This window comes from Thamnophis sirtalis, unplaced genomic scaffold (genome assembly GCF_051295495.1).
Source record: "Thamnophis sirtalis isolate CommonGarterSnake01/CBP01778 unplaced genomic scaffold, rThaSir2_p1.2 scaffold_12, whole genome shotgun sequence".
NCBI lineage: Eukaryota > Metazoa > Chordata > Lepidosauria > Squamata > Natricidae > Thamnophis > Thamnophis sirtalis.
In genome coordinates this window covers 6,064,291-6,082,804 of record NW_028261392.1, presented here as the reverse complement: position 1 = coordinate 6,082,804, position 18,514 = coordinate 6,064,291, and positions in this window count along the sequence as shown.

Here is an 18,514-nt window from a genome sequence, read left to right as displayed (position 1 = left end):
TACTACAGAAATAGCAATTCATAAACAACGGAGGAAACAAAAGCTTCCCGTCTACCCAGAATCCCTTAAACAAACTTGATTTGTTTCAGACAGGGAGAAGTTTTATAGCACAAGCAGAATCCAACGTACATACGAAAGGCAAGCAACCTTTCCAGAAATAGGCAAGAACCATTGTCAGGAAACATTCTTAAATCTTGTGGAACATGATAATATTAGGAAGGGCCGAGGCCTCGCTGAGTCACTGGGGTGTAAGAGGATATTAAGACTCCAGAGTCTAAAAAAAAAAAACCCTCTAAAGAGAGGAATTTAAAAACATCAAATGGATGCAGGCAACATTAAAGAAATGGTATTTGGCTGGCTAAATCTATCACAATGCAAGACACACAAAAGATACTCATTAAGACTGGATGAGCTTTGTCATCTGATGGATTTTAAGTATTGCTACACACAGACCCTGGTTGCATTGTATGCTGTAGCAGGATTAGTCTCTGTGAGCGGTGGGGAGGTGTAGAATTATCCTGTGAAATATCCATCCTAGATATTTATAGTCCTGGCACTAGCACTTAGACTTACTGTCAACCCTGAAGTGAACCTAACTGAGGCCATGTTGTCCTGCCTCACAGTTGCCATGAAGGAAACCTGAAGGGGAAGAGGGAAGTAGATAGCCAAGCTTACAGTCAATATAATAAGTTCACTTGTAGGAACCAAGGTCCTACAGATGGCTGGTGAAGGCAGAGAGGAACCAGGAATTTATTTTGCTGAATGTGCCAAATGCGATGGTTTGCACCCCTGCTCTAAATCAGAACACATACGTACAGTATAGGTGGTACCTTCCTCAATGGTAGTAAGTGTGAGAGGGATCTTGGAGTCCTTGTGGACAACCATTTAAATATGAGCCAGCCGTGTGCAGTAGCTGCCAAAAAAGCCAACACATTCTAGGCTGCATCAACAGAGGGAAAGAATCAAGATCACGTGAAGGGTTAATACCACTTTATAAGGCCTTGGTAAGGCCACACTTGGAATACTGCATCCAGTTTTGGTCGCCATGATGTAGAAAAAATGGGGAGACTCTAGAAACAGTGCAGAAAAGAGCAACAAAGACGATTAGGGGACTGGAGACTAAAACAATTGAAAAACGGTTGCAGGAACTGGGTATGTCTAGTTTAATGAAAAGAAGGACTAGGGGAGACATGGTAGCAGTGTTCCAATATCTCAGGGGTTGCCACAAAGAGGAGGGAGTCAAGCTATTCTCCAAAGCATCTAAGAGTAGGACAAGAAGCAGTGGGTGGAAACTAATCAAGGAGAGAAGCAACTTTGAACTAAGGAGAAATTTCCTGGCAGTTAGAACAATTCATCAGTGGAACAGAAGTTGCCTCCAGAAGTTGTGAATGCCCCAACACTGGAAGTCTTTAAGAAGATGTTGGATAGCCATTTGTCTGAAATGGTATAGGGTTTCCTGCCCAGGGAGGGGGTTGGACTAGAAGACCTCCAAGGTCCCTTCCAACTCGGCTATTATATTTTATTATATAAACCATGAAAGGTCTCTTTTGAGAAACCAAAGCTTTACAGTTAGTCAGTCAGAATAGAACCGGCAGGGACCTTGGAGGTCTTCTAGTCTAATCCCTGGATCAAGCAGAAGATCCTATATCATTTCAGACAGGTGGCTGTCCAGTCTTTTCTTAAAAACCTCCAGTGAGGAAGCACCCATAACTTCTTGTGGCAAACTGTTCCATTGGTTCATTGTCCTCACTGTTAGGAAGTTTCTCCTTAATTGCAGGTTGCTTCTTTTGTTGATTAACTTTCCACGTTGACTCATAATTATCCACCATGTGAAAAGACTCCACAGCTTTCGGGGGAAAACCCCCCCCCACTAAATTTAATCAGTGGAGCAATACTTTATATCCTCATGCCCATTTCTCTTTATAATCAGGCCCACCTTTTCCCTTAGTGCCACATGTACATCCAGTTCAAATGCGAATTTAGTTCTGAACTCTTTCCAGAGGAGCAAAGCAGTTATGCAGTCCCAACTGAGCACCAAACTATAATTTCATGCATGCCTTAGGCAGATAAAGATTTAACTCTGCTGGGACATGCAGTGGCCTTCTGGCAAAGTTAAAAAGATTTTATTGCTGCCACTGATTTTCAAATTACACAGTTGGGGGAGTGCTGCATTTGGTAGAGTTATGAAAAACATTCCCCCATTTTATACCTTTCAAAAAAAAAAAGGATTGGCTTGATTGTCCAGTCATTTAGCCAACGGGCATGCACTCCGGGGTTTCTTCAGAAAACTTTAAATCTGAGTTTGAGCAGAGTCATTTTCAAGGGCTGCATGTTACTTCAAGGGCTTCCTCAAACCAATAAGTGGCCAAAGCACTAAAATCTCTTTACACTCCAATTTGTTGCTGTGATAGAAGCCCTCCATCATTTGCATACAATAACGCTACAATATGCCTAGAGCAAGTTTTGGGGGATGATGCTCTAAATTATTAATTTTGGCCGTAAGAGGCCAACTTGGAATATTTTTCCCATTTTTTTTTTCATTTTAGACTCCCATTATTTAGGTAACATGCAGTGTGGGGAACCATTCTGGCACCACAACAAAGTTTGGGAAAGGAAACAACTGAAGAAAAACAAAGGTTTCATAGTTATTTGACAAAGTTAGGGAGGCAACTGAATAATTTTAAAAAAGGATCTTATATGGCTGAAAACAATCCATTAGTGTGAACGATTTCCATCATAAATGGTTTCTGCCAGTGGTGGGATTCAATTTTTTTACTACCAGTTCTGTGGGCGTGGTTTGGTGGGCATGGTGTGGTTTGGTGGGCATGGCTTGGTGGCCATGGCATGGAAAGGATGCTGTAAAATCCCCATTCCCTCCCCACTCCAGGGGAAGGATACTGCAAAATCCCCATTCCCTCCCACTTCGGGGGAAGGATACTGTAAAGTCCCCATTCCCTCCCCACTCTAGGGGAAGGATAGTGCAAAATCTCCATTTCCTCTCCGCTCCGCGTGAAGACTCCTGGGATGGGTGGGGCAGGGTGGGAGGAGCGGGGTGGGCGTGGCCATCCAGGGGTGGCATTTGGGGGTTTGCTGAACTGGGCAGAATTCTAGCTACAGAATCGTCCGAACCCCCAGTAGCTCATCCCTAGATTTATACTCCTTGAAGACATCTAAAAGAGTGCAAAATGATCAACGGCCTTCAAGGAGTATAAATCCTTCCATTTCCCATCATCCAGTCAGAGCGGAAGAAGCTTCTTGGATGAGAAGTGAAACATCTTCAAACACAGTTTTACTCATTATGTGGAACGAGTAAATGCCTCATTCCACATAATGGAGAACCCATCTTCCGCACTTATCACTAATCATAGACGTTGGTCAACTGGCTTCTCTTGTCTTGTCCTTCCCTTGTCCTCTTGGGATGTACAGTTTCCATGTGGCACAGAGTGTATGGGCCATGGACCATAAAAATCCACGGTGAACTTACAAAATAATCTTCACCACCATTTTTCTTTTGCATAACTCTGCCTCTCCTTAAAGGCCTCGTCTGTCAACGTGATGAACTAGTTTCATTTTCTTAATACAAGATTGCCCTTACATTAATATAAGAATGCTGATGTTAACATTCAAACGGAAGGAGTTCCTTTAATTGTTTTGCAACAGCATGCTTTATTACCTTGTAGCCTTTATGCAGGTCTCTCTCTCCCCTCCCCCCCTCTCTTTTTTTAATCTATATGGTTGGTTGATAACAGGGGTAGCTTTAAACTTCTGAAATATGGAGAGAACCTGCTTCTTGGGGTTTAGCTTGACACATAATTATGGCTAGATTCCTAGATTCTTCAGTAGCTCATCCTTAATATGATAAGAGCCTCTTTTGCTTCTGCAACTTAGCTCATCAATCTATGTCTTGTCAAAGAACCTGATGCTGTTAAGCTCATAAATGTGTGTCTGTGTTCCTACAGAGAGATTTTTCCACTATGCCCTAGAGTGAAGCTCTAAAGGAGGATTGCAGGAACTGGGTATGTCTAGTTTAATGAAAAGAAGGACTAGGGGAGAGATGATAGCAATGTTCCAATATCTCAGGGGTGGCCACAAAGAAGAGGGAGTCAAGCTATTCTCCAAAGCACCTGAGGGCAGGACAAGAAGCAATGGATGGAAACCAATCAAGGAGAGAAGCAACTTAAAACTGAGGAGAAATTTCCTGACAGTTAGAACAATTAATCAGTAGAACAACTTGCCTCCAGAAATTGTAAATGCTGCAACACTGGAAGTTTTTAAGAAGAGATTGGATAACCATTTGTCTGAAGTGGTGTAGGATTTCCTGAATAAGCAGGGAGTCTGACTAGATGACCTCCAAGGTCCCTTCCAACTCTGTTTCTATTCTATTCTATTCTATTCATTCCAATATATTCTATTCTATTCTCTATTATTCATTCCAATATCTATTCTATTCTATTCTATTCTCTATTATTCATTCCAATATCTATTCTATTCTATTCTATTCTATTCTCTATTATTCATTCCAATATCTATTCTATTCTATTCTATTCTATTCTATGCTATGCTATGCTATGCTATGCTATGCTATGCTATGCTATGCTATGCTATGCTATCCTATCCTATCCTATCCTATCCTATCCTATCCTATCCTATCCCATTCAATCCTATCCTATCCTATTCTATTCTATTCTAATATCTGAAATGTTTTTGATGTACGGTAGGGTGTGCGATATAGTTGGTATTATACCGCCTTCCTTCCTTTCTCTCTTTTGCGAGAAGTTAACCTTCTTATGTGAAAATACTGTTTGTGTGTTTGTATGCATTAGACACGGAGGGAGGAAGGGAAGATAGGGACAGACATGGGTGAAGACATTAACTAATTAACTAATGTCTACCTTTTCACAACATTATAGTGACCTTGGGAAGTAAAACCTTCTCAATGTAGATCTACTTTTGCACTTATGCTAACTCCAGTTATAAAAAAGTGAATATCGCGCACGTAACACAATATAAATATTGAATAAAAGCCTAAAAGGCAGCATCCGTTTTGAAACAACTAACATCATATAGGCAGGAAAAAAGACCTTGCTTAAACCACATCTCTGCAGCAAATAGAAAAATAAACACATTAATTTTTAAGGTCTCTCTGTGTGTGAAGGACCACTATTTCTCCCGAAGATAAGACAAATGTACCTCTGCTAAGATTCCTAGCCGTTTTCTTCCCTTATGGGCCATTTAGATATGCACATGATGGTGTAACCAAATAATTCATCTATTCTCCTGATTAAAATTCTTCACGCTGCCCCATTCAGGAATAGCGCTTAATTTCCTCCAGATAAGATGCTCTTCTCTTAATGCAAAACAAAAGATGTGATTAGGAAGAAGGGTGCTCCATCTTCCGATGATGAAAAGCCATTCTTTCTTCCCGGAGCTCCATCCCTTCTCTTTGCAGTATTCTTCGCATATCATAGTTCTTGTTCCCTCTTATTATGGTACCTTGTTATATTGAGACTGCTTTTGCTGGAAAGGGCCATTATTCGTTTTCCCTTATAAGGAAGTTACTTCAAAGCTCTAACACTTCATCGACAACTTTTCTTCTCCAGGGGAAGGTTGTGAAAAAGTAAAATTTTCTCTCCCCTCACCCAATCAACCATCCTCTCATCCTTCTTGCTTCATTATTCGCAATCACAGGTCCATTCCTTAAAAATAGAAAAAGAAAAGAGAAAGAAATAGGGGGGTGGGGGGTGGGAAATCCTTTCGTAGACCCTATAATCACCCGCATGCAACAATATCACTAGCTGATTTTAAATCCGAACGCAGCTCTGGATGTATTACAGAAATGGATTTTGTTCATCCAGTTAACAATTACCTTTCGGTCTTCTGTTTGCTGTGTGCAGAGGTGGGCTGCTACAGGTTCGCCCAAGTTTGGGAGAACCTGTAGCTAAGGCTATGACTGGTTTATATCCTAACTCTAACCCTAACCCTAACTTCCCAAGACCTCCAAGGTCCCTCCCAACTCTGTTATTCTATTCTATTCTATTCTATTCTATTCTATTCTATTCTATTCTATTCTATTCTATTCTATTCTATTCTATTCTATTCCATTCCATTCCATTCCATTCCATTCCATTCCATTCCATTCCAATTCATTCTAGTTCTATATTCCATTCCATTCCATTCCATTCCAATTCATTCTATTCTATTCTATTCTATTCTATTCTATTCTATTCTATTCTATTCTATTCTATTCTATTCTATTCTATTCTATTCTATTCTATTCCATTCCATTCCATTCCATTCCACTCCACTCCACTCCACTCCACTCCACTCCACTCCTCTCCTGCTCTGCTCTGCTCTATTCTATTCTATTCTATTCTATTCTATTCTATTCTATTCTTCATTCTTCTCTTCTCTTCTCTTCTCTTCTCTTCCGTTCCCTTCCCTTCCCTTCCATTCTTCATTCCTCTATTCTATTCTATTCTATTCTATTCCATTCCATTCCATTCCATTCTATTCTATTCTATTCTATTCTATTCTATTCTATTCTGAACAGCTGAAGAAATCATTGCATAAACCAGCAAGCAAATCTGGAATGTATAGCAGCTATTATTAGAACAGAGCATCAGAATGAGAGGGGTGGGGAGGGAGAATCAACTGTACATATCTGATATCATTTGAGTAAATGCAGGTAGCGCTAAAATACAGTTTTAATTCCTAGCTGAGACCATTTGAAAACACCTACACATGACTTCTTTGGAGCAAATGTGCTCATTGACCTTATCTTGCCTATGTGTTCTATCTCCGATACTTTGTTCAAGAAGAGCATTGTTAAACTCCAGAAGCCCTGGAACTTGAAGGGATTCTTTACGTCAATAGAATGCCAACCTTTTACAAAAATTAAAGCTTTTATGATTAGCTTTGACTTTCCATAAGACAATAACAAAGGGAAAAAAAATTAAAGCAGTCCTTCAAAACTGTCCAGAATAATTATCTTTTCCATAATGGCCTTTCCCATTCAACAGGAACAATTATGGGGACTGAAAGATGGGTTACTCATTTTAATCAAATTAACTCTCTACGTTTACAACATCTTCTCCTGATCTTCTAGCTGAGTTTTTTTAAAAAAAACAAAAACAAAGCAGAGCACAGAGGCAAAGATACACACTCATACATGGCAACGGTGAAGAGCACTGTTTCCTTGGAGTTGAAAGTCCAGGCTATTATAAGTAGTAAGAAGTATTGGGAGAAAAGACTCAAATTACGGGCTAGCAAAATCTTGGATGGAAGCTATCGCAATTTTTCGCAATTTAATGAGTTTATATGCCGCCCAATCCTGGGGGACTCCGGGCGGCTTACAAATACGAAATGAAATAAAATAACACATAGGGGAAAGAATACAGACGATTTAAAAAACACAACATCCATTTGGTTTAACTGGGGGTTGGACCTGATTTAAAAACCATCAACCCCAGGCCTGTCGGAACAGCCAGGTTTTGGTGGATTTTTGGAAGGCCACGAGGGTGGGAAGGGTCCGGATCTCTGCTGGTAAATCGTTCCACAGAGCCGGAGCAGCTACAGAGAAGGCTCTCCCCTGAGTGGTCGCCAGTCGGCATTGTCCGGTTGACGGCACCCGGAGGAGGCCTAGCCTGTGGGTTCTTATCGGATGTTGGGAGGTGTGTCGCAGGAGACGGTCTCTCAGATATCCAGGTCCAAGGCCATGTAGGGCTTTAAAGGTAATCACCAGCACTTCGTAGCGCATCCGGAGACCAATAGGGAGCCAGTGCAGCTCGCGGAGAATAGGTGTAACATGGGTGTACCGAGGTACACCCGATATCGCTCGCACGGCTGCATTCTGGACCAACTGTAGTCTCCGAACACTCTTCAAGGGCAGCTTGGTCTCTCTTTTCTTCTTCACCCAACATCTGAAAGCATGTGATTTCCCTCTTTTCTGTACAGGAGTTCAAGCCATGTGGTCCTGTCCACCATTAAACCATCTTTCCAAGCAGCCTTCATGTTTCCAGTGTCTTTTTCCCCACTTGGAACTGAACCCAGAAGGAGATTTCTTCCAACAATATTATGCTTTCCTTTTAAAACCACTTTTAATCTTTACCTGAGTTTTGCAAACAGACAACACTAGAGACATGGGCTAGAGACATCACTATTCACGATACGTACGAAGCAAGTTGAAAAACTGCGGGAGGCAAATTGTATGAATCCATTTCCCCTTCCCCCTGTTAAGAATATTACCAGACTGTGATCATTAACGCTTCCAACATTTTTACAACTCTCTGGATAAATAGGATTAAGACTGCATTAAAAGTACGGTTCCTTCCTTCTTTATATGTCTACATTATATTATGATCCAGAATAATATAAGAGCCTTAAAAAGTATACATATACATCTCATCAAGAGAGATTAAAAGCGGAATAGGAAAAAAAAAAAGCAGATATAAGAAAAGCAGTAAAATGTGTTTTTCATTATTTTTGTTATGCCACGCTTAGTTTTAATGATTTAAAAATTGCATATAAAATTATAAGATGCCCCTGCCCCCAAGTCTTCTATGTGCTGATTGGCTAGGTATCAATCATTTTGGGGTTTTTTCGGTATAGCATATAAAGGTCATTGGGATGACTTTGGCCCAGTCTTTGTTTTTTTTTAATAATATACTTTTTTATTTTCCATTTTCATAACATATAATCACATGTATACTATTACATAGCCAATATCCTATTGTATTAAGTAGTAATTACATCAGTTCCTCTTGTCATCAACGCCCAGAAAGATAAAAACCCATTATTAGCTCTTCTGCTCTCCATACACCTCTTTTCTTCTGCCTCTCTCTTACTTCCTATCTTCCCTCCATCGTCCTTTCCTACTCTACTTCCCCTTCCTTTCTCCTTCTCCTCTCTCTACATTCCACTTCTCCTTATCCTCATCTTCCCCCTTACCCTCTCTCCTATCCCTCTCTTCCCACCTTTCTTCTCTCTTCTGTTTCCCACTCTTCCTCTCATTGGTGTATTTCCGCTTCTGAGCAAACTCCATTCTATGTTGATGGTATTTATGCTTCCATATCAATATACTTTACATATCTTAGTTTTAAAGAAAAAATAAGAGAAGACAGTATACATGTGCAATCATATTACATTAAAATCTAACACCCCCCGTCAAGCCTAATATTCATCCCTCCCTCCCACCCTCCCCACCAACCCCCCCCCCAGCCTTCCCTCCCCCGACTTCCCAGAACCCATACACGGTATAAATCTTTAACAAAAACAGTCCAAAATATATTGGAAAAAAGAATAGAAAATTGATAACATTGAACTTTACATTGAACTTAGCTCCTCCTTGCTAGGCTAACTTTAAACAATTTATATCATTCCTGATCTTAATCATAAGCTATCTGGAATTTCTTAGTCCCATATTTATTTTGTATATAATCGATCCATTTTTTCCAGTCTCGTTTATATCTCTCGTTTGAGTGGCCCAGTCTTTGTGAAGTTCAACTATCTGGTTGTCAGTTACAATCCTTTATCCACAATAACTCAGAAACTGAGTTGTACATAAGCAACTAGGTAGGAAGAACAAGGATGTGGGCACTGTGAAAATTGATACCACTCCTTGAGTAATTTGGTTCGGCCAGTTTAACACCTGTCTGGAATTGGTTAGTCTCCAGATTCTACTCAAAAATAGAGTAGATGGAAAATTCCCAATGGGAAGTTCTCTAAAATAAACCGTCCTGGACAATGGAAGCGTAGGTAAGGAGGCAATAGCAATAGCAATAGCAGTTAGACTTATATACCGCTTCATAGGGCTTTCAGCCCTCTCTAAGCGGTTTACAGAGTCGGCATATTGTCCCCAACAACAATCCGGATCCTCATTTTACCCACCTCGGAAGGATGGAAGGCTGAGTCAACCCTGAGACCGTGAGATTTGAACAGCCGAACTGCAGAACTGCAGTCAGCTGAAGTAGCCTGCAGTGCTGCACTCTAACCACTGCGCCACCTCGGCTCTCCTTATAGATAAGAAGAGAATAACAGACTTGGGACCTTGGAGGTCTTCTAGTCCAACCCCCTGCTTAGGCAGGAAACCCTACAGCAGGGATCAACAACCTTAAACACTCAATGAATCAAAAACATCCTAACTGGAAGCCCCCTGTTCAATTCTGGAGCTGACCGGAAGACTGGTTTCCTGACCATAGAGTCTCCTTCTAGCATGGCGTCCTTTTTCATCTATACTAACTGAAAGCCCTATCGATTGTGGAGCTGACCAGAAAACCCACCCCTTGCCATAGAGTCTCTCACTGGTACACCCTGCTTTCCCCCTAATCGGAAGCTCCTCTCAATATTTTGGTGACGACCAGCGACAGGGAGCTGCAGCAGAGGGATGGAAGAGCCACATGTGGCTCCAGAGCCTCAGGTTGCTCACCCCTGCCCTATAACACTTCAGACAAATGGTTATCCAATCTCTTCTTAAAACTTCCAGTGTTGGAGCATTTACAACTTCTGGAGGCAAATTGTTCCATTGATTAATTGTTCTAACTTTCAGGAAATTTCTCCTTGGTTTTAGATTGCTTCTTAAAAAGAGATACTGTTTAATCCATTAATAATCCATTGACAACACCCCCCACCCCCCAATAAAGTTGGTATTTACATGGGACACCAGAACAGAATATCAGAGTTACAGGGAAGGAGACAGTGGTAAAACTCTACACAAAGAAGAGGGGGGCAACCTACTCTCCAAAGAAGCCGAAGGCCAATAAAACATACGAAGAATGTTTTCTGCAATTGGGTATATCTAGTTTGATGAAAAAAAGGACCAGGAGTAACATGACAGCAGTCTTCCAATATCTCAGGGGTTGCCACAAAGAAGAAGGAGTCAAGCTATTCCCCAAAGCACCTGAAAGAAAGCAGGACAAGAAGCAATGAATGGAAATTAATCAAGGAGAGGAGCAACCTGGAATTAAGGAGAAACTTCCTGACAGCGAGAACAATTAATCAGTGGAACAGAAGTTGCCTTCAGAAGTTCTGCGTGCTCCATCACTGGAGGTTTTCAAGAAAAGGTTGGACAGTCATTTGTCCATGTTGGAATAAGGACAAATAAGGGCAGAGGATTAGACTTGAAGACCTCCAAGGTCTCTTCCAGCTCTATGATTCTATGAGGGGAAAAAAGTTTGACATTTCTGAGGTTTGCTCACTACCCATTATTGCAGAAAATATGAAACATGAGGCTGACTTCTTATACTGTGGTGTGGTTTGGACCAGATGATATATGAAAGACACTTGAAGACACAACTTTTGTTTCTCCAGTCTAGACGAAGCAAGTTATTCTACTTATATCATTTTATTTTCAGTTTCCATTTCTCAGATGTATTTTGGGGATTTTCCTTTCCCTTGCTCAGTAAAATGTGACACTATTGCAATTAGTGCTACAGCAAACGTTCTCTCTGTGTTGGATCTGAGCAATAACGTGAGGTTTTCTGACCACGAATCATATAAAACACGGCACAGCATAAAAATAAGAGCAATAAAACAACACCTATAAAAATAAGCGCAATGCACAAAGACATTAAGCTCACCTAAAACTACTTTTTAGAACCCAGGCATTTATGTCAGAGTTTAAGACAGACGTAGAAAAAGTAGTGTTGGTTTTATTTGATTCTGCAGCCAAAAGATCCCTTGGGTTTTGATACTTGTGGGATCCTTTCATTTTTGTCAGTTCTCGTGCTATTTTTATATCTTTTTCGTCCTTGGCCTCATTCTTCGGCACTCGACAACCTCCAATTGACATGGCAACCTTCATGATTTCCCCCCCCCCTCTACGAATGTCTGTTACATCATCACATCCGATGCAGTTTGATGATGTCCTTGACGAAAACGTATGTCATCACGGTGAATAGACTGAACTTCTGCAAGCATAAACAAGGCCAAGGACTAAAAGAGGAGAATAAAAGAAGTTAAGAGATCATCAGCAACATCCAGGGAAATAGACAGCCTGGATTTTAATTCTTGAAAGCATGGTGGCTGCTTTTTTTAATTTATTGGGAGGAAAAAAAACAACATTGTTCCAAGCATTGGAAGAAATTATTGTGGGATTAATAGGTTTTATTTTTTTTTAATTAAAGAGTTTTAATAGATTTTGCAAATGTTTCCCCTTCCCTCCCTCCACCCCAACCCTCGGAAGGATGGAAGGCTGAGTCAACCCTGAGCCGGTGAGATTAGAACCGCTGAACTGCAGAAAACAGTCACCTGAAGTGGCCTGCAGTACTGCACCCTAACCACTGCGCCTCCTCGGCTCTACCTGACTCTGTGGTTTCTTCCCCAAAACTTTAACCTTAGACTGTCTACTGTCGACTTCACCCCATTCCTAAGAGGTCTGCAAGGGGCGTGCATAAGCGCACCAGTGTGCCTATTGTCCCTGTCCCAATATTCCCTTGTATTCGTATCCATTTCATGGATTCATAGTCAAGTTTTTACTTATATCTCTCTTATCTAATTCATGTTTGACAAATTAAACCCAGAAAGTCCAGTGGACTCCTGAAAAAGCACCTTTGAGGCATTGCCAGGCCCCTGTTTATGTTCACAATAATGCCATCTTCCTTGTGTTGTATTAAGAACTTAGAAGAGGAGCAGACAATAACGTAGAACGATTGGGTTGGCCACCTGGCCATCTGTTCTTCCTGATGTTTTGCAATGAGTCAGAAGACAGCGGCTCTTTCTTATAGACATATGATGTTCTGGGCCTATTCCAGAAACCTGTCAGATTAGTTGGATCGGTTTCTTGTTTCCAGCGAGCTGTGTGTACAACCGGCATTTTCTCCAGTCGTGGGCACTTGATCTCAGACAGCCCTACCACAGGAAACTCGAGGCAATTATTTCCTCACAAAAAAATCCCTACATCGGATAAAAAGAACGCCTTGTTCTTTTTACTGCCCTACTGGATTGTCTCCTTTGGGGAAAATGTACACTTCAGAAATCTTTTTTTCTTGAATTCCCTCTGGGCTTGATAACTATACTTCTCATAACGATGATGGACTTTCCTTGGTTTCCTGAGGCAATCTTGACTGAAACACCATGGAGCCATTTTTATTTTTTTTGTCCTCACACTTTTATGTTCTGTAACAAAAAGAACAGGGTGATCTAATAGGCTTTGAAGGTGAATGGTAAATTATATGGATTAGCTTCCCTTTAGAAAGATGCCTTCTGAAATCCTGTTAAAAATACCTTGCCAGAAATTAAATACAGACAATCAAGATTTATTTTTTCCTTGGTTTTTTTTTTTTTTTTTAAAAAAATACATGCTAAATTACAATACGGGCTTTGAAGCGAGCTGTGCTGAAATCAGTAGGACCAAATATGTACATTTGAGGGTACATGCTGAATTACATTTCTTTTAGAAGCGTTTTAAAAAATATCATTTAAACCAACAATCATGAACTTTGAATGCATAAAGAAAATGAAAGGGTCCGGGCGTAATACATCGGGAGATATTTATGTGCTAAAGCTGCTGAAATGGACAGGTTTCTATTACTTTGAGTGAAATGGATGCAGGAAAGAAAAGGGAATATTTCAGTTTAGTGGGGGATTATGATCACTTATTAACCTTAGTAGGTCCTTGTCTGGAGACATTTAAACTATGCAGCTGGGTGCAAAATGGCCCCGTTGGATTAGAATAAACGACAATGCAAACTGCGAAGGAAAGGTGGGCTTTTGGTGATGACATGGATACGCACAGGTGATTTTCCTCGCGACACTTGTCATTCGCACTATTCTGCAGACAGATAAAATGCAGAAGGAAAGTTGTGGAAAAGTAACTTTCCGCAATGAACGCGCCAAATATATGTCATTTTCTCTGCCAACCGCCCAGCCGAAACTGCATTTTGAGAAGTTTCGCCTTCCAGATCTTTCCATTTCTCTCTTCTCAGCCAAGACCAAATCACTGGAGAAGAAAAGAGACGAGAAATCAAACAATTAGAAAACAATTGTGTAGGCAGCAGATTTCAGACTTGTGCTGAGGAAATGACAGGAAAGGAGGAAAAAAACAACAACAATTCTTGCTTTCCTAGACTCTGAAGACAAATGATGTTGGGATTCACTCCAGATGCCAGAAACGTTTTTATTATTTCCCAGGTCCTGTAGAAGACATTATAGCAAGTGTTTATTCAAGTTTTGAGAAAGGGCGTCACATGGATTGTGTCAGGCCTGGGGAAGCGGGGAGAGAGGTGGTTAGTTATGCTTATGTTAATCTCCTACATTATTCTTTTACAGGATACACTTCTCTTCTGAGGAGTGGCTGCCTGTCAGGCCTGCAGCCATCTTTTCTTTTGGATCTTTAACCTGCCACACTTTCTATTATGCATTTGAACCAGTCCAAACCAGCTGAATATCACCTCTGATTAGGAGTGCCTGATAAATCTAGATTCATAACTAGGGATGGAGAAGCACAATCTACCAGAGAACAGAAGATTAGTTTAGTGGCCAGGGCATGTTGTTTTAACAGAATAATAGAATAACAGAGTTGGATTAGCACCGCCTCCTAGAGTCAGGAACGACTAGCACATATGTACGAGGGGAACCTTTACCTTAATGTGTGTGAGAGAGAGAGTGAGAAAGAAAGATAGAGAGGGAGAGAGAGAGAGAGAGAGAGAGAGAGAGAGAGAGAGAGAGGGAGAGAGAGAGACTATATTATTTTCATAGCAAGATCATTATTAAAAAACGAATACTGGACTTTAGATCGGCCTTTCAAGTCTTCCTATCCAGAGATGGAGGACAATCAAATTAAAGATTTAGTACGTTCTTTATACTACCCTCGTTTCAGAGTTTATATTCTGCTGTCTTTGCTGTTGCCTAGGCCTTTCTTCCTCGTTCTGTATAATTAAATATGCTCATTCAGCATTCAGCAAAATGGCATCATTCTTAATTCATGCCTGGTAATTCAGGGAGACAATAAAATAACAGCCGTGTAAGAGCCAATGCCTGTAAATGCATATTTTGGACTCTGGTGGCTTTATGACAGCATCCTCTCTTCATCTCTCACAATGTTCTGATCAAATGTAATGGCTCCTGAGGAGGGTTCCCAAATAAATCCAAGCAGGAGCAAGGTAACACAGTTAAAACTTATTTGGCTCTCTCGAATTTACAATCTGTTGGGAATAAAAGGGAGAATGTTGGTACGATTTAATGCAATGGTTCAACACCACAGTACCAATTTTTTTTTTTAATAGCAATAGCAGTAGACTTATATACCGCTTCATAGGCCTATCAGGCCTCTCTAAGCGGTTTACAGAGAGTCAGCATATTGCCCCCAACAATCTGGGTCCTCATTTTACCCACCTCGGAAGGATGGAAGGCTGAGTCAACCCTGAGCCGGTGAGATTTGAACCGCTGACCTGCTGATCTAGCAGTAGCCTGCAGTGCTGCATTTAACCACTGCGCCACCTTGGCTCTTAATGGTCAAATATTGTTCCTTATTCAGCTACAGCCCCGTTTTCTTCCTGGTTGTCGTGGCTTCTCTTTATGTTTATGGTCCAACCAATATCGGGGACCGCGTTAAAAAGATGGGTCATATTCATCCCTGTGGCAATGCAATTGAGTGTATGTGTCAGTCAAGAGAATGATGTATATAAACGGCTGTGTGTGTTCCCGCATAACTGGAATGCCTTGAGCAATTTCAACCCAACTTGATACACAGATGACTCACACTGTGGAAACAACTACTGGGGGAGGTAAGACACCCCTAAAAACCCTTGGTGTATGTGTTCTGTTAAGATACAGCCTGTTGTTCCTCAAAATGGCTTCTACTATACTGCCAAAAATGGCTTCTACTGTACAGTGTAGTGGAGTTGTCATGGTAACGGCTTCACAGTACTCCACAAGGGGGTTCCCTTGGTAAGAGGGAAAATCCAACATTAGAAATTATGTTTGGTCTGGACATTTCCCACCCTATAAATAAATAACCCGGGCAATGCCGGGTTAGCGGCTAGTATTAAAATAAAGAGACACATCTTCATAAATGGCAGGCTCTGGTAAAGAAGGTTCTCAAGATCTAGCCCTGATTAGCCCTCAATACAGGTGAACATTTCCTGTACACATACCTCCCAACGGCCGATAAGATCCCACAGGGTGGGCCTCCTTAGGACGCCGTCAGCCGGACAGTGTCGGCTGACGGGGCCTCGGAGGAGAGCCTTCTCTGTGGCTGCTCCGACCCTGTGGAATCAGCTACCCCCAGAGGTCCGGGCCTCACCCACCCTCATGGCCTTCAGAAAAGCTGTTAAGACCTGGCTGTTCCGGCAGGCCTGGGGCTGTTGACCTTACTATGTAGAGTCCAGCCCCAATCAGAACGTATGCGTGTTGGAGAATTTTTAATTTTTAATTTTTTTTCTTTTTTCTTTTTCTTTTGTTTGTTTTATTTTCTTGTTCTGTGTAAGCTGCCCGGAGTCTTCCGGGATTGGGCGGCCTATAAATCTAATAAATTGAATTGAATTGAATTGAACATTGACTTGCAACAGTTCAGTTAGTGACCATTTGAAGTTACGACGATGCTGAAAAAACTGGCTTATGACCGTTTTCACACTCACGACTGCAGTCACATTATCAACATTCCTTGCACTTGGCAGCTGTTTTCAGATTTATGGCAGTTGTCATGGCCCCACTCATTGATCCCCTTTTACGACCTACTGACCAACAAAGTCAGCGGGGAAGCCCGATTCACTTAACAACCAGGTTACTAACGTAAGAGCTGCAGAGATTCACTGTGGCAAGAGAACATTCACTGTTTGCAGCTCCAACAACTCCTGCTGGGCCACAACAGAGTAAGATGAAGGGTATTGATTGGACGGTAAACTTCACATTTCTTGAGGCTTTTGATAACGACAGTAAAAAATAGTCAAAGAACAAACTCAATTTTATTGAGGGCCACATCAGGGTTGTGTTTGACCTCAGGGGTCCAGGATGGGTGTGGCCAGTGTGTGTGTGTGTGTGTGGGTGTCTGTGTGTCTGTGTGGGTATCTGTGTGTCCCAAGTGCTGTTTCTGGCTGCAACGGCCTCCTGCAATCATCTGCCAGCAAAAAACGGAGCTTGGGAGGGCTGCATGTGACTTTGCAAGCTCCATTTTCACTGGCAGAGGCCCCATGGGCCAGTCCTTCACTGTTTCCAGGGTGGCCCCACAGGCCAGGTCTAAGCACCCTGATGTCTGTATCCGCTCTGCAGGACAGTGGTGGGCTCCTAACTGGTTTACTACTGGTTCACCGAGAGGGGATTTTGCATGTGTGCTGCTCACTTTGCTTGCACATGTACCCACCACGCATTGCTGTGCGTCCGTAGTTGACTGAAAACTGTTCAGCGCATGCGCAGAAACATGCTGGCGATGGCAGAAGAGACCGGAGAACTGGTTCGGGTGCGTGGCAGGCCTGGGTCGCTGCCGGTTTCAGCGACCCAGGCTGCTATACCACTACCAGTTCGGCTGAACCAGTCCGAAATGATAGGAACCCAGCACTGCCACAGGCTTTGAGTTTAACACCCCCTGCCATAGACTGTTATAAAACAACCAGTAGAGTCTCGCTTAGCAACAGGAGTTTCGGGCTCAGTGACGGCAATTTCATTTCATTTATTTCATTTCATTTATTAAATTTCAGCGATCAGCTGAGGACTACCTGAAAACTGTTCCTGCGAATTTGTTTATCCTTTTCCTAAGGCTTCCTGTTAGGCAACGCTTCGTCCTTTGTAGTAATGTATATGTTAAAGCCATACATGGTTTTTTTCTCCCTCTGCAAATTAATTTTGCAAATCAGGCAATGCAGAGCTTGTAATATCTGTGGTGGGGCCTTTTGTTTCTGGCCCTTACAGGGATCAGCATTTAAGCTGATTTGTAATGATGTTTGCCGCACTTATACAATGCTCATCATTTTCATGATGCTCTGCTGAGGGACAAGCCATCCTGGATCTCGCTTGGAAAGAATAAATTCTGTATTCAGTCTATTGTTTTTGGTTTATTGGACACGGGCACGCTAACGTAATTTCATTTAGGGTTATCGGGTGTAAATTCCGTATAGACTCACTGCCTTTCAGACGGCTCTTTTTATTAACAAATTGGATTACTCCATGCAGATTCCGAGTTTAGCAAGATAAATATTATTCTAGCTCGCTTTTTTTAAAAAGAAAAACTCTTTTTTTAAATAAGCTCTCAGGATATGTGTTTGCTCTTTATTGCTCTTTTCTCAGCACAAGAGGGCAGGGCAGTGAAGAGAATTGCAATGCTTTCACTGTTTCTCGCTTCAAACCTCGGCTAAGATCCAGATGAATTAAAAGTGAAGAAGTCGTGCCTAAAGTATGTTACAATTTCTCCTTTCGAAATAGGGGTAAAATGCTACCAGTTCGGACCGATTCGCCTGAACTGGTAGTAAAAAATGCTACCAGTTCATCCAAACCAGTGGTGGGATTCAGCCGGTTCGCACCTATTTGGGAGAACCGGTTGGTAACTTTCTAAGCAGTTCGGAGAACCGGTTGTTGGAAGAAATCTCAT